The sequence below is a fragment of the Ammospiza nelsoni genome, chromosome 4, assembly GCF_027579445.1.
Source record: "Ammospiza nelsoni isolate bAmmNel1 chromosome 4, bAmmNel1.pri, whole genome shotgun sequence".
In the NCBI taxonomy this organism is placed as follows: Eukaryota; Metazoa; Chordata; class Aves; order Passeriformes; family Passerellidae; genus Ammospiza; species Ammospiza nelsoni.
Window position 1 is genome coordinate 28,375,202 of NC_080636.1, and position 15,304 is coordinate 28,390,505.

The 15,304-nt window shown below is 40.4% G+C and overlaps 1 protein-coding gene across 1 annotated transcript in view; it reads left to right on the plus strand.

Moving 5' to 3' along the window:
- The first annotated feature begins 230 nt into the window (after nt 1-230).
- Nucleotides 231-15,304, plus strand: part of TRMT9B (tRNA methyltransferase 9B (putative)) — a 110,252-nt gene continuing 95,178 nt past the window's right edge. The window contains exons 1-2 of the mRNA XM_059471233.1: nt 231-296; nt 9,281-9,409. The gene's annotated coding sequence lies outside the window, so the exon portion shown is untranslated. The remainder of the gene's footprint in view (nt 297-9,280; nt 9,410-15,304) is intronic.

The following is a 15,304-nucleotide window of genomic DNA, read 5'->3' on the forward strand; positions in this document are numbered from 1 at the left end:
GCGCTCCCGCTCCGGACGCCGGGATGGGCTCCGGGCTGGGCGCGGGCGGGGGGCGGGAGGAGGCGGGGGGAGGTTACAAAACACCGCTCCACGCGCGCGCCGCCAACGGCGCGGGGTCACGTGGGGGGGACGGGGCGGGCCCGTCCGGGAACGCCCGAGCCCAGGGGCGGCGGCGCCCCGGAACCCCCGCGGCCCGCCCGGCACCGGGGAGGGGGGCGCGCCCCGGCCGGGCCGCGGGTGGCTGGCGGGGCGAGAGGGACAGCCCTACGGGTTCACTCCTAGGAGCGGCTGCCGTGGTGAGGGTCGGGCGTTAGCAGGGCTGAGGGGGAGGCAGGGATAGAGGGACGGAGCCGCCGGGGCGGGGAGAGGGCTTGCAGCGGGGAACTGGGGTCAGTAGCTGCCGTGGTCCCGGCGCCATCACCGGCGGGTGCCCGCCGCCCTCTCCGCGGCTGCCACTCGCACTCGTCTTGGGCCGCTCGGGCTGGCCCCTCTCCCTTCTTTGTTAGTCTTTTAATGGAGGACACGATAAGATAAAAGTTACAAGGTTAAGGAAAAGCTCTTTGTCCTTAGGGTTTGTTTCCCCCTGTGTCGCCGAGCGTTGCCCGCGCTCGCAGGACGGGCCGGACGCGCCCGCTGCTCCCCGCGGTGTGCCACAGCCGCGGCTCTGCGGACACACCTGAGCTGCTGCGCCTAAAGTACCCACAGCGGGGAAGTGCTCCCGCTGCCCAGTTGTAGGGCAGCCTCCAATGAAAGCTTCAAGCCTCTTGCATAAGTGTTATGTATTTATAATTATTACTGTGCCTTTTTTTTTTTTTTGACGTTAGATGGCTGTCATAAATCCAGACGTTTCAGATAAATATAGCAGTACTTTTAAAACCTTCCAAGCAAAGCTTGCACATCAGGAAAATTAATATATGGCCTTACAACGGGAGCAAACTATATTTATCTTCAGCCGTATTCCGTGTATGGCAGGCTGGAAGATGATGCTAAAGGTTGTTAAGAGAGCTGTAGGCAAAGATGGCATGATTGGAAATAACCAGACACATCTGCATTTCCATCCAGGTGTTTTATCTGACCTCAAGTATTCTAAGCTTCATCCAGTGGTTTTCAAGTTCCTAAAGTCAAAGAAAAAAGATGTTATAGTAGTTGAAGCATGAGGGGACCATGGGTGTACTTTAAACATGGATAGCAAAGATGGTATCTTACAGTAATAAATTAAAAAACTGAGTGAGTTAGGAAGTTACAGTCTAAGGATCAAAGTAAAATAGATAGCTGCAGTGTGAACTTGAGTTGTGGTGGGAAGTTGTGAATTGCTTTGCATTATTATGAATGGTTTTAATGGATTACGCATTCTGGTGTTGATGTGTCAAGCGTGAGTTGTCCCTCACAAAGTATTTGACTTGGCCAATTTGGACAAAAGTAAAACTCTGAAAGAAGTACTGTTAAACAGTAGTTTATTTTGCATTTCAGATTAGATTACTCATGGAAATACAAAAAAAAAAAAAAAATAGGACAAACCCCAAGGGCTTGTGGGATTGGAATTGGGATAGTAAGGCTGTCCTCTGATGGAACAATTTAAAAGAGTGTAAATGAAAACATGTTTCCACCACTGCCACTTCCAATGATTCCTATAAAAGTTCATACAATAGTGATTCAAGCAATGATGAATGCAATCAATGCAATCAGCTATTTTACATAATTTCCAGTGTAAAGGCAGAAAATACTCATGTCTTTACTGGCATTAGCATCTTGGAGCAGAAGAATTGAGGTTTTTCCTATCTTTCTCTTCAAAACTGAAACAGTGAAACAAGGGATTTGAAGTAGGGTGGGTGAATAGATGGGTTGGGAACCTGACATTTTTTATTGCTCTCACCTGTTGTAGAAATATCTGGTATCTGGGAGATTATTTACAAGGAAGCTAGAGAATATATTCACCTCCTCCTTAGTCTCTGGGCATTACTTTTTATCCCTGCTGGAAATGATGCTGGGCCCAGTTAGACTGTGATATTACCCAGTGCTGACAGTCTTATATCTTTGAACTACAGTTGATTCTTTGAGCTTTGGTTTTGGTGTATTATTCCACCTTTGGCATATTTAACTAAGCAAGAAAACAACCCTCAAATTTCAAGTTTTTCACTGTGTTACCATCAGGATGTGATAGTTATGTAAGAGAGGAAGAAAAGACATTTTCAAGATTAGATAACATGCAGCTCCACCACCACTCCATTAAAATAGCACACTCAAAAATCCTTCCCCCCAGCTTGTAGGGTCAGAGAAATGATATTTTAAAACAACAAAGCCTTGCCATGGCACAGCTCATGTGGGTCATTCTAAGAAAGATTTCAGGGACTGTCCTTTCCCTTCCTGCTGTAGAGCAGCATTGTACTGCTGGTGTTGGAAGTTGGTGGTTCTGATTCAGAAAGGTGCCTGCAAAGCACTGTGCCTTCAGTACAGTGGGGTGGAAGTAATTCCTTTCTTATGCTTTTAAGGTATTTTGGTTGGGTGTTTTTCCAAGCAATTCCTGTATGAATAATGTGTGCAACCCAATTAGACATGAGATGACAATAAAACAGTGGTTTAAGTTGTATTTGACCCTACTTTAGGTAAATTAGGCACAATGATTCTGATTGAAGGTCTTCAGAAATCAACAGCAGCATAAACAAAGTAAAGCAAGACCAACCCAGTTTAGGGAACAGGAAATGGACCCAAAAGTTAATACCTACGTGCTGGAAATCTGTAGCCAAGCCCCATTTTTACAGGCTCTAGGCAAATACCCCACAAAAATGTAGTTAATCCAAAGGATGTGGTTGTATTCTAAAAGAAATAATGGCTTTCTGGCTGTTTCTCCTCTTTTTCTTTGAAGGTAGATGCTAGTTACCCAGCTATTGTAATTTTTTGTAAAGATATGAGTAGCAAAGGCAAAATAAATAATTGGAGAAAGATTAGATTGGGCAAATAAGAGTCATACTTAAGAAAACCATAATATTCATGAAAACGATTTGTTCTTCCAAGAAACACTTAAGTATCATTTCTTCTAGGGGAAAAAAAACCCAACAAAAAAGGAAATATCAAGCCATATTGAAAATTCTTGATTGGCTTTTGAAGACCTTACCTGATAATGAGTTCCTTCAGCCTTGGTTAAGAAATAATGTTCAGAACTAACTATGATTTGTTTTCGGTTTTCATTGTTGTTAAGTAGAATTTTGTGGCTCTAGTGAGATAGTTCTGGCAGAGAGATTTTTAAATGGAAAAATCCTCAGCATCAGTGCAGTAAAACAGACACTAATCCTTGTTTGTGCAACGCAATGGTGGGCAAAAGTTGGTTTTGATTTTTTTTTTTTCAAGTTAGGAGTGGTCAAGAAGCTGCATTTGCAGCTTGACCTCAAAAGTTAAGTTATGGTGAGCTGAAGAGGGCTGGACTGTCAGGAGTACTGTGGCCAGGAGGACCAGGGCAGGGATTGTCCCCCTGTACCTGGCACTGCTGCCACAGCTCGAGTGCTGTGTCCAGTTTTGAGCCCCTCCCTACAAGAGGGACATTGAGGTGCTGGCACAAGACCAGAGTAGGACAATAGAGCTGGTGAAGGGCTGAAACATAAGTCCTACAAGTAGCTGAGGGTACTAGAGTTTGTCCTAGAGAGTAGTCCTTCCAAAAAGAAAAGAATTTTAAATGAACAAGATTTATTTTAGATTCTTTCTTTTGGCAAAGGCAAGAATTCTAGCATTTTTATGAAATGTGTTAAATGCAGTGACTTCTGCTGCACAAAACCAGGTTTTAGCTGTCTAAATAAACTGCTAATTAACAAACAGTCAAATGCTTGTTGGGATTTCCCTTCAGTTCAGCATGAAATCTGAATTCTGCTTCATAGCCTTATGTATGGCAATTGCCAATGGATAAAGGAAAAGACTGTGGATGTGGTCTGCCTAGACTTTAGTTAAGCCTTTCACACTGTTTCCCACAGGCTTCTCCTGGAGAAACTGCCTGCTCATGGCTTGGACAGGTGCACTGTGTTCCTGGCTGAAAAGCTTTCTGCATGGCCAGGCCCAGAGAGTGGAGGTGAACAGAGTGACATCCACCTGGCAGCCAGTCCCTAGTGGGGCTCCCCAGGGCTCAGTACTGGGACAAGTTTGGTTTCATGTTTTGATCAATGCTCTGGGGGTAGGGGTCAGTCTCTTCTCCAAGAAACCAGCAATACAATGAGAAGATGGCCTCAAGTTGCCCAAAGGGAGGTATAAATTGGCTGTAGGGAAAACTTTCCTTACTGGAAGGGTGGTCAAGCATTGGAACAGGCTGCCCCAAGCTGTGGTGGACTCACCATCTATGGAGGGGTCTAAACCACAAGTAGATGAGCCAGTTAGGAATGTGGTTTAGTGGTAGCCTTAGCAGTGCTGGGTTAACAGCTGGACTTGATCTCAAAAGTCTTTTCCACCCTAAATGATTCTCTGGTTTTATGTCCTCATTTTTGGTTCAACTACAGTTTTGGAGGTGTCTGCGCACATTGTCAAGAGAGCCCTGAGGAGCTCACGCCTGCTGGGTGATTTTGCATATGGGGCAGTGACACCCAGAGCCCAGGAGATGCTGATCCCCCTTCCTCTTTCCCAGTTACTGGAATGCTAGTTTGTCTGTGGTGCTGACAAGTCTCTTCTCACCTCCAAAAACAACTGTTTTATGTCTTAACCAGAGACTTCTTGTCTTCAGTAGATCCAATGACACTTCTGAGATTTGTCTGTATGAGATTTCTTTCACTTTCATGATGATGGTGATGGCAGCAATACTTGTCTTAAAAATACAAATGACAAAGGTTAGAGTGTATAAAAGGAAAGAAAGTTTAGAGCAGATTTTAACTAAAGAGATAAAGTCTCATCTAGGGGAGGCTGAGCTAAGTTTCCAAATGTGACAGAACTGACAGCCATGACCGTCAGATGATCTGGGAAGAAAATCTGGGACACTGGCTGAAGATCAGCAAGCACAGTATTGCTTACAAGAACAAAGAAAAAGGCATTCACCAAGTATAGACTATGAAGCTACCTCAGTAGTACATTGGGGATGTAGAACACATTTTTGAGTGAAAAACTAATGAGAGACATGAAGCTAACATAAACACCATAACATATAACCCTTGAATTTACTTAACGTAGACTGAAGTCAACCTAACTAGGTCTGCTTTTGTTCTTGTAATGGAAATTATATTCTGCAGACAGTCAGTGCTCAGGCTCTCATCTCTTAGGACTCGAGTAAAGCAGATGATATAATGAGCCACATGGAAAATTTTGACTAAAACAGAGTAAGGTGGAATTGCTAAATAGTTGGCAGGTCCAAAAGATCCTGTTAAAAGCCTATGGAAATGGATCATGACATAGGAAGAGCTTCCTGTCTGGAACACACTTCAAATGCATTTTCTGAGGATCAGCTTTAGTACTAATTTTAGTTGATATTTTCATCAGTGACCCTGGCACAAAAAGACAGGAAATTGATCTTTTGGTTTGGCAGCAAGTAAGAAAGTGATGTCAATAAACTGAGGAGAAAAATGTCAGACAGAAAGAAACCAACCTGCATGACTACTGGGATAGTAGGAATGGAAGAATTGTAGTCATGCAAGTGTCAAACCATGTACATCTATTAAGAAAAAATATTGCTAGATACTGAGAGTTTATTAATGGGAAGTGATGAAAGGTGAGAAAGAACAGGAAGTTATAAAAATAAAACAAACTGATATAAACCTGGACTTTTTTTTTCCTGTTGAGATAAGGAATTACTCATTGTGCTATACGTGACTCTGGTGAGCAGAGTCACACAATAGAGAGTTCTGGTCAGGTTATTTGTAAAAAAAGAGGAAGTATAACTAACTGAAACAAGAAAAGGATAATTTGGAACAGATTTACCATACAACAATAATTGGAGAAATGCTTGCTTCCCCCACTGTCTTGCCAAAATGAGGATGGAGAGGAGACATGATTGCCCTATGTAAGTGATTTATGAGAACAAATAGCAAGTGACACATAAGAAAAATTAGGAATTAAATTACTAAAAGAAATTCAGGTTAGGAGAATACTTCTTAGAATCTGAAGTGACATTATGGGATGGTTTCTGAGAAACAGTGGGAGGATTTACAGGCTGTCAAACAGTGCTTGTTAATGCCAGGACAGGGATTACCTGGCATGCTAAGCTGTTATAGCAAGGGACTGGGTTCAGTCTGAAGAACAGAAAACAGTTAATCAGTAGGAAACAAGTTAGTAAACAGAAGAATAATTGACAAATTGCTATCTAAACTTTTCAACTATCAAGTCCACCCCTTAGTCTCAGTCATTGTTACACAGTGAATGTTTCAGTGTCTCTCATCTCAGCAGGGCAATGAAGGAATGGTTGCAAACTCAAAAGGACCACAATTGAAATATCCCCCTTGGAAAAGATACAAACTCACTTAGGGAAGAAGACTGGAGAAGTGTGAGGGAAGGAGAGGGAACAACCTCTTCCTTCGAAAGACAGCAGGAGGAATAAGGCATCCTAGCCCTCTGCTCAGGTTAGGATACCCAGCACACTGGCAGGACCGACAGAGAAAGCAGCTGCTGTCAGTGCAGTAAAATATCCATACCCACCTCGTGGAGCCATAGAGAGGCATGTTAGCCACTACTTCCATGGTTGCCAAAATTGGGTGGGGAGAGAAAGCAGCAAAATCCAAGTTTAGCCACCTTGAGCTTTCTCTAGTAGCACTCCAGAGAGGAAGTGCTCATGGCTGCTGCCCTGCCTCTGCCAACCATGCATGTCACTGGGAACTTCGCAGGGATCGTGACTATTTAAAGCATTCCCTTTTGCTTTTCACTCCTAAATGGCTGTTCTGCCATTCTCACTGCTTTAGCTGAATTGGGCATGTTCCACTTCAGGTGGATTCAGTGAAGGACAGAACAGGCCATGCTTTTATACCTTTGGTGATTGCTCTTTGTGGGAAAAGACCAGTTGAGCTGAGGTTGGATCCTCTTATGGGAAATGAGCTTATTACTACTGATAAAATTTTTGTTAAATACCATTTAATTATTTTTTTTTAATCCATACACAAGAAACTGGCAAAACTCCAGTATAAACAGCCCTGTGAAAATGGCCATGTCAAATACTTTTCTGAGACATTTGACATCTCTCTAATAACTTTTTTTTGTAATTGTTTCAGAAGGAAAGTGTGCAACATAAGAACCTGCAAACAGTTTATACATAGTCATGCCTTCCATGTGTTAACTACTGGGGAACAGTTTCAGAGTGCTTCACATTATAAATTGTTACTTATTTACCATGCCAGTTGGTGACCAAGGTAGCTTATGTGAAATGGATTTGCCGTTTCTATTACTGTTAGTTGAAATTTTCCAGTGAAACATTTTCTCAAATTAAAAGAAAAAGAAAAATTACCCATCCAGCAGGAAGGCAATGCTTTGTAGAAGAGTTTTTATTCAGATAATTTGACAAAACATGGGTAAGTTTTTATGAGAAGCATTTTCTAAATATGCATGAAGACAGCACTGGAGGTTTCTCTATATTTCCAGAATAGCTGTACCATGGGACTAGTCCCACATGCCTCTGATCTGGTAAAATCCCTGTTGTGGAACAGAGGAAACTGATTTTGGGAAATCCATTTCTTGTCAAAGGTCAGCTCCTGGCTCCATAGCAAAAGCCTTCTGCCATGTGTCTGTAGCTGCAGTTAAAAAACTTCCAATTTCCTACTGAATCAGCAACCAGGACCTTGCAGTTCTGGCTTCCAAGCCTCCTCACATAAAAACATGATATGCAAAATTAGTAATGATATAGACATATTAGAGAAAATCAAGTTTTTCTTGAGAATCTACTGTAATTTCCAACTTCTAAAAGCAGATCTGTTTAGAAAAACTTTTTTACTTTTTCATCCATGAATAAAAATATTTTGCCTCAGCTTTATGGTATTTATTTTTTCCTAAAGTAGTTAAAAGTCATTAAAATTGATGCTTGATGTTTGAGTCATTTCAGCCCTGGCTAAGAAATAATGCTCAAAACCAACTTGGTTTTGTTTTGTTTCAGTTTGTTCTGTGTTGCTTAGTAGACTTTTGGGGCTTTAGTGAGATAGTTCCAGCAGAGAGATTTTTTAATGGAAAAATGCTCAGCATCACTGCAGTTAAACAAACACTAACCCTTGTTTGTGCAACACAGTGGTAGACAGAAGTTGGCTTTGAATAATTTTTAGTTATGAGTGGCCACAAAGCTGCATTTGCAGCTTGGTCTCAAAAGCTAATTTGAGCTGAACAAAGCTAGACTGCTACCACTATCTCTAGCATTACTGTGCAACGCTGCAGTGTGAATTTTCCAAGGGATCTTAATTCCCTTTGAGAAAATTTGAGCTATCAATTCTCAGTACTTTTGAAAGAAACCAGCCCAATAGTGTGGCATTTAGTTACACGGTAATTATGTATGCATTAGTATGAGACAAAATGACCAAACATTGGATAAATAGTTAACTACATGTTAGAAAGATAAAGATCTCATTAAAAATAAAAAGGGAGGCAAAACATAATAGGATCTGAAATACTTAGGTAAAGACAGAGAGAGAGTTTATCAGCTTGATCCAATAAGGGACTTAAATACCTAAGGCAAGGTTTATGGAGAATTCAGGTTCCTAAGTCAAAAAATGAGATCAACAGCTCATGCAGCTGCTGCCTAACCCAGGAGTGCCTAAAATCACCAGGCTCTTCCTTGATTGTAATCTATATCTTTAGAGTGTCTCAGATTTTGCTTTTGTGCACAGTCAGTGTGCAGCAGCTAGAGCAGTTCAGGCACTTATTTCACATTCAGCCATTTGCAGTCCTTGGCTGAAAAGTTCAAGGATGCTCTTCTGTCAGTGTACGCAGGCCACACCAGGCACAGAGTCACATTCTGAAATTTGTTCTATTTGCTTGCTTTTAACATGAAAATGGGAGAGGTGGAATAACCTTTCATTTAACAATCTCTCTGTTAGATTATTGATACAAGGATAATTCTTGCACATCATTTCTGTTCCTACAGACCGCAGAATTCTTTGCTTCATTGTGGCCTGACTTTTAACAGGAACAGGACAGGATCATCTTTGTTTTCAGTAGCCCTGTCTCTTGCTGGGTAGGATCACTTTTCTGCGCTGTGTTGATTTGCATCTTTTGTGTTTAATGGAGAAACACAGACAATGGGTTGCTGTATAGGAGGCTCTTGTTTTCTCATTTCCTTCTGTTACCCTGGCTGTGATTTAACAGAATACTGCAAGCCCTGCTCCTCATTCCTTTTTCTTTTTTTTAACAGAATGATAATTGGATCCTACAGTTAGGAGGACTCTAAGCTGTGAATTTTAAGCATGCTGTGTTATCTGTGTTGTGGCCTGACTTAAGTTTCTAAGGAATTGCAATAATGCTGCTGCATTTCTGGGGTTTGGTAAGTCTGGTAATTATAATTTGAAACTGTGGAACTGACTATCCTGAAAACACTAATAAGTGGAGTCTCTCATTTCCCTGTTTTCCTGTTCATCGTATTTTTTCTTTTCCCGTTTGTGATAATATGTGGTTGTAGATTCTAAAGTGTAGCTGAATGCTTCTACATGTGCAAGGCAACAAACTTAAAAATGTGATCAAGAAGATCTTATTTTAAATCATTCCAGCTTTAAAAAGTAACTTAGCTCCAGATATGACATGAATCATATTTGTCTTTTCTTCAGGAAGAGAAACCTTGGACTGATCAGACTCTTTCCTTCAGCCATTGTTGCTTGGTAGGAGAGGTGCATATAATCTACAGATTTATAAAATAGCTAAATATTCACTGGAAAATGTGCTTCTATTAATATAAATTGTAATTGTTCAAAGGGCAATGCACTTACAGTGTGAAGTACTAAATTTAAAGAGATAAAGTGCAGGAGCTCTTAGTGCAGAACTGTAACTGAATACTGAACAGAACTGAAATAATAGCAAAGGGAAATACTGAAAAGGCTTCAATTAAGAAGGCTTTTTTTATTATTAAACTTGCTCATTAAGGAAGTGTGCAAAAAGCAAATAAGTCAGCATTTTTAATGTTTATCAGTATGTTTTCCTTCAGCTGAAGGTTGTTTGCTTACAGTCATGTTGAATATCTCACAAATTTTTTCTGCGTTTTTATGTATTCACTCTACAGAAAAAGTACAGGCTGATTGTTTAAAAAATAATGTATAGCAAAAGAAAAGGTAATGATTTTGGACATGTGTTCTCATATTCTAACTTGGTATTTAAAGGACAATTTATGTTGGTATCTGTTTATATATTCTCTAATATTTTCTAATATATTCCCTGATAAAATATATATGTTTTCTAATATAAAGCTGAATGTTTTGCATCTCTTTATAATCATCCTCTGAGATAAATAATATTGAGATTCATTTGGTGTTGATACAGTTCCAAATGAGAGCCATCTCTTTGAATTTTTAATAATTATTGCTCTTCATTCTTATACAAGTGAAAAAGGGGGAAATTACAGTTATTGCATCATATTTGCATTAAGGTATGCCTGTATTGTAAAATCAAATCTTCAACCAAAGTAGAAGGAAGGAAAAAGCTTATTATGCTTGATACCTAACCTCTTGGAAAAAACCTTTCATTTCTGGGTGGTCAATAATAAATGCACAATTAAATCAGAGTTTCAGTCAATTAAAGTACATTTAAGAAATGCATATAGAAATCAGAAAATACTTGGCAGCCTACTTATAGTGGTAACTGGAGGAAAAAGCCCTTCATTTCTTATTACTGTATTGGACTGCTGCTAGTATTAGATAAATTGCTGAGTCTAAATAAATCTAGATAATGATAAAATAGTTAGCAATCTTTTAAAATTCTGAAGGAGTTGTTAACTTTACAAAATTTGTGTTTACTTATTCTTCTTAGGTTAGCTCTTTGGGATCAGAGGAGCAATTGCTCCTTGTGTTGTAGATATTTCTCATTCATAGAGTTCTATAGAGTTTTTGCATGTATATCCACTTTTTCCTTGTCTGATTGGTGCCCTTCCTTCAGAAGTTTTAGACCACTGGGCAAATATTTTGTATCAAAGAGAAAAGGAATTACATTATTTTTCTTCAAAACTCTAATGCTGACTAATGCTCTCTACTAAATATAATGTTATGTGAAGAACATGAGCTGAAGAAAAAGCAGTTACTTTTATCACAGTGGCAGAAGACATCTTATTAAATCACCTTATTGGCAAGAGTTTACCTTTTAGCAGCAAAATGGATGTTACTGCTTATTCTGACTATTCAATATTCTTTTTCTACTTTGGCTTGTACCTACTACTGTAACCCATGTCCTGTTTGCTTCTTGAGCATCTGCAGCATCACTCAGCAGCATATTGTGTGCTGTAGGCTGAGATATCACAGCCACATCTTTTCAGATCTTCTCTTTCACATCTCTTCTCTTTCACATCTCTTCTCTTTCACGTCTCTTCTCTTTCACGTCTCTTCTCTTTCACGTCTCTTCTCTTTCACATCTCTTCTCTTTCACATCTCTTTCACATCTCTTCTCTTTCACGTCTCTTCTCTTTCACGTCTCTTCTCTTTCACGTCTCTTCTCTTCTCTTCTCTTCTCTTCTCTTCTCTTCTCTTCTCTTCTCTTCTCTTCTCTTCTCTTCTCTTCTCTTCTCTTCTCTTCTCTTCTCTTCTCTTCTCTTCTCTTCTCTTCTCTTCTCTTCTCTTCTCTTCTCTTCTCTTCTCCTCTCTTCTCCTCTCCTCTCCTCTCCTCTCCTCTCCTCTCCTCTCCTCTCCTCTCCTCTCCTCTCCTCTCCTCTCCTCTCCTCTCCTCTCCTCTCCTCTCCTCTCCTCTCCTCTCCTCTCCTCTCCTCTCCTCTCCTCTCCTCTCCTCTCCTCTCCTCTCCTCTCCTCTCCTCTCCTCTCCTCTCCTCTCCTCTCCTCTCCTCTCCTCTCCTCTCCTCTCCTCTCCTCTCCTCTCCTCTCCTCTCCTCTCCTCTCCTCTCCTCTCCTCTCCTCTCCTCTCCTCTCCTCTCCTCTCCTCTCCTCTCCTCTCCTCTCCTCTCCTCTCCTCTCCTCTCCTCTCCTCTCCTCTCCTCTCCTCTCCTCTCCTCTCCTCTCCTCTCCTCTCCTCTCCTCTCCTCTCCTCTCCTCTCCTCTCCTCTCCTCTCCTCTCCTCTCCTCTCCTCTCCTCTCCTCTCCTCTCCTCTCCTCTCCTCTCCTCTCCTCTCCTCTCCTCTCCTCTCCTCTCCTCTCCTCTCCTCTCCTCTCCTCTCCTCTCCTCTCCTCTCCTCTCCTCTCCTCTCCTCTCCTCTCCTCTCCTCTCCTCTCCTCTCCTCTCCTCTCCTCTCCTCTCCTCTCCTCTCCTCTCCTCTCCTCTCCTCTCCTCTCCTCTCCTCTCCTCTCCTCTCCTCTCCTCTCCTCTCCTCTCCTCTCCTCTCCTCTCCTCTCCTCTCCTCTCCTCTCCTCTCCTCTCTCCTACAAAGGTGCTACAGGAAAGGTACACCTTTATTTTACTCCTGCCAGAGACACCAGATAAGAGGGTTCAACTGGGATACCATTACTCTCCATTAGACCAATTTTTCAATGGAGCACAGGATCATACAGGAGAGAAGTGAGCACTCAGATTCTTCATTTCAGCATGATTGTGTAAAGAACATTATGTTTCAGTCTTTCTCCCACCTATATGTCTCTTTCACCATGTTTATAGAAGAAAATAATTGAGTATCTGGTCTTTGGCTGTTGTCCACAAAGACTCTATCTAGAGACAAAATAAGACTTCATTTAATTTTTTTTCCATTCCTGAAAATGCAGTGCAACATTTTTTTAAAAACTCAAATGTATATTGAACATAATTTGTCCATGCAGTTGTAACAAGTTTCAGCCATACTGAGTCTAGGCTGACCACAGTTATTCACAGGAGCTTCTGTGGTAAGTAGCCCATCCCAAAAGGGATCTTTTTTAATGATTTGCACCCCTCAATTTCTGATTGCCCAGGAAAGGTTTCACGAGAGCTGAAAGACTGTGATAAGCCCATGCATATGAGAGTATTTTTTAAATCAGATATTTTATTTATCTTCATATTTCTACCTCTGGTAAACAAAAAAAAGAACAAACATTTTTTTTTCCAGTGAACAGCTTATCCTGCTGTTTTTCATGGGTTTGCTGATGTGCTGGATCTGTTTTGCATTTGTGTTTGGCTCTGCTGGTATTGGTAGATCACCTGAGAGCCCTGCCTTACTCCCAGTTTGTGCTTGCCCTTCGCTGGAGAGCTGCAAACCTGATGAGCTGTTGTCATCATTTTTCTTTGTGACATTCTATAGAGCCTTCTTTTTAGAAAGTGCTTGGTTTGTGTCCTGGGACTCTCAGCTATGGAGATTTGATGTATGGCTCACTCTTTCAAGTTTCATGGTTCCTGTAATATTTCATCCTCCTGCTGGTACTGATTTAACACATCAATTCCTGGCCATAAAATTAAGACAGAAGTTAACTGTGTAGACTAGATGCAAATATTTATTATTAATTGTAGAAATAGAAGCTGCAACATGTTTTTCTTTGTTGTTTTTAAACATTGGAATGGACTGCTGAGGGAGGCAATGAAATCACCGTCTGTGGAAGTGTTCAACCAATGACTGCATGGGGCACTAAGTGCCATGATATAGTTGACAAGGTGGTGATCAGTCAAAGAGGTTGGACTTGATGAGCTCAGAGATCTTTTCTAACTTACATGATTCTGTGATTCATTAAAAAAATATTCTCAGAGCTTTTTTTCCTTGGTACCGGGATCACCTTAATAAAAATGGTTAGTGGAAAACTGATATTCACAGGACTAATTCCTGGGGGTAACAGTCGCAGAATTTTTAACTTCTGCAACACCATTAACAAAATTAATAGTTAGGTCAGTTATTGATTTCAGGCTTAAAAGCAGGTTACAATTATTGTAGGGCTGAGTCATGTCTTAGACATAGTAGCTAAGTAAACTGTTCTGGTAAAGTAAACAGCAATACATCAGAACGAAAGGTTTCTGAATAAGCTACTTGCTGATAAATTACAGCATAGCAGAGCTTGCCTGTCAAGAATGAGAAGCAAAGATGGTGTCAGCCTATAGTCTTTTTTTATCCAGTAGTCTTTCTCATTGTAAAAAATACATTTCTTACAATACATTGTAAGAAAAATACCAGGTATTTGTAGAGGGAAGTTTAATAAGTAATTATTGGGAAGAAAGAAGCAAAACTGAAGGTATATTTTACAAAGACATCCTACATGTATATTTACATAATGGGACTGAGTATGTTTATACTAATGGGACTGAGATGTCCCTCTTTTCCTTGAAATCACCTCTTTGCCAGTGGTGTAAAGTTGGCAAGTCATGGATGTTGCTGCTTTCCTACTTTCTGGTGTCACTTAAAGAAACATATAGGTTGTGTTCAGATTGTACCATAGCTCAGATTTCCCTGTGTCCGCAGCGTTTTTGGGAGCACAGTGTTAACTGTAAGCAACCTCTGATCCTTCCTTTCCTGGCCCTGATAGAAGCATATGAATGATCAATGCATCAGTAAATTTGAAACAAGTCTTCAGTCTTGGTACTGCTTCATTTTGCAATGATGACCTCCTTTCTGTAGATCTCAATACAAAGATGTAATGCCTGTATCAGTTCTTACTGCAAATAACAGTTTCTCCATGGAATGACTATATTAAGAAATCTCACTTTGAAATGACAATTTTACGGTGATTTGCATAAGAAATAACAATGCCTATAGTTAGATTGATTGTTGTTTTGAAGTAAGGACGTTGTTGTCTTAGAAGTTTGAGTTACTTGATTTTTTTTTAATTTTAGTTTTCAGAATACTGGATTATACCTTCTCTTCCACTATTGCTTCTACTGCATATCTTATTCCTACAATTCTCATATTATTATTCTATTAAAATAAAATATATACACAAATATATATATGTACTTGTGAACAAGATATTTACATATTAAATATCTAAATATTTTTTTTTAATTGCATTTCTATTAGCTTCTTTGAGCATTATCTGGAAAAAAAGAAGCTTTAAATGAAGAGAGTAATAAGTGCTTTAAATCTTAAAAAAAAAAAAATACTACTTTTGCTCCTGTTTGGACTTCTGTTGTAAAAGTGGTGCAGTGTGCTTTTCTGCATTCCAGAAATTTCCTGCGAGTCAACAGCTTGATTGATTGATTGATTCATAATTTGTATTGTGTACCAGAAGTGTTGTTCAATTAAAAACTGCTTGCTGCACTTTTAGATCAGGGGGAGGACGTGCAGGTGGAGTCACTGGTGCCAAGTGGGAGCTGCTGGTTGGGTTTACCCTGCAGCCAAGGGCCTGTG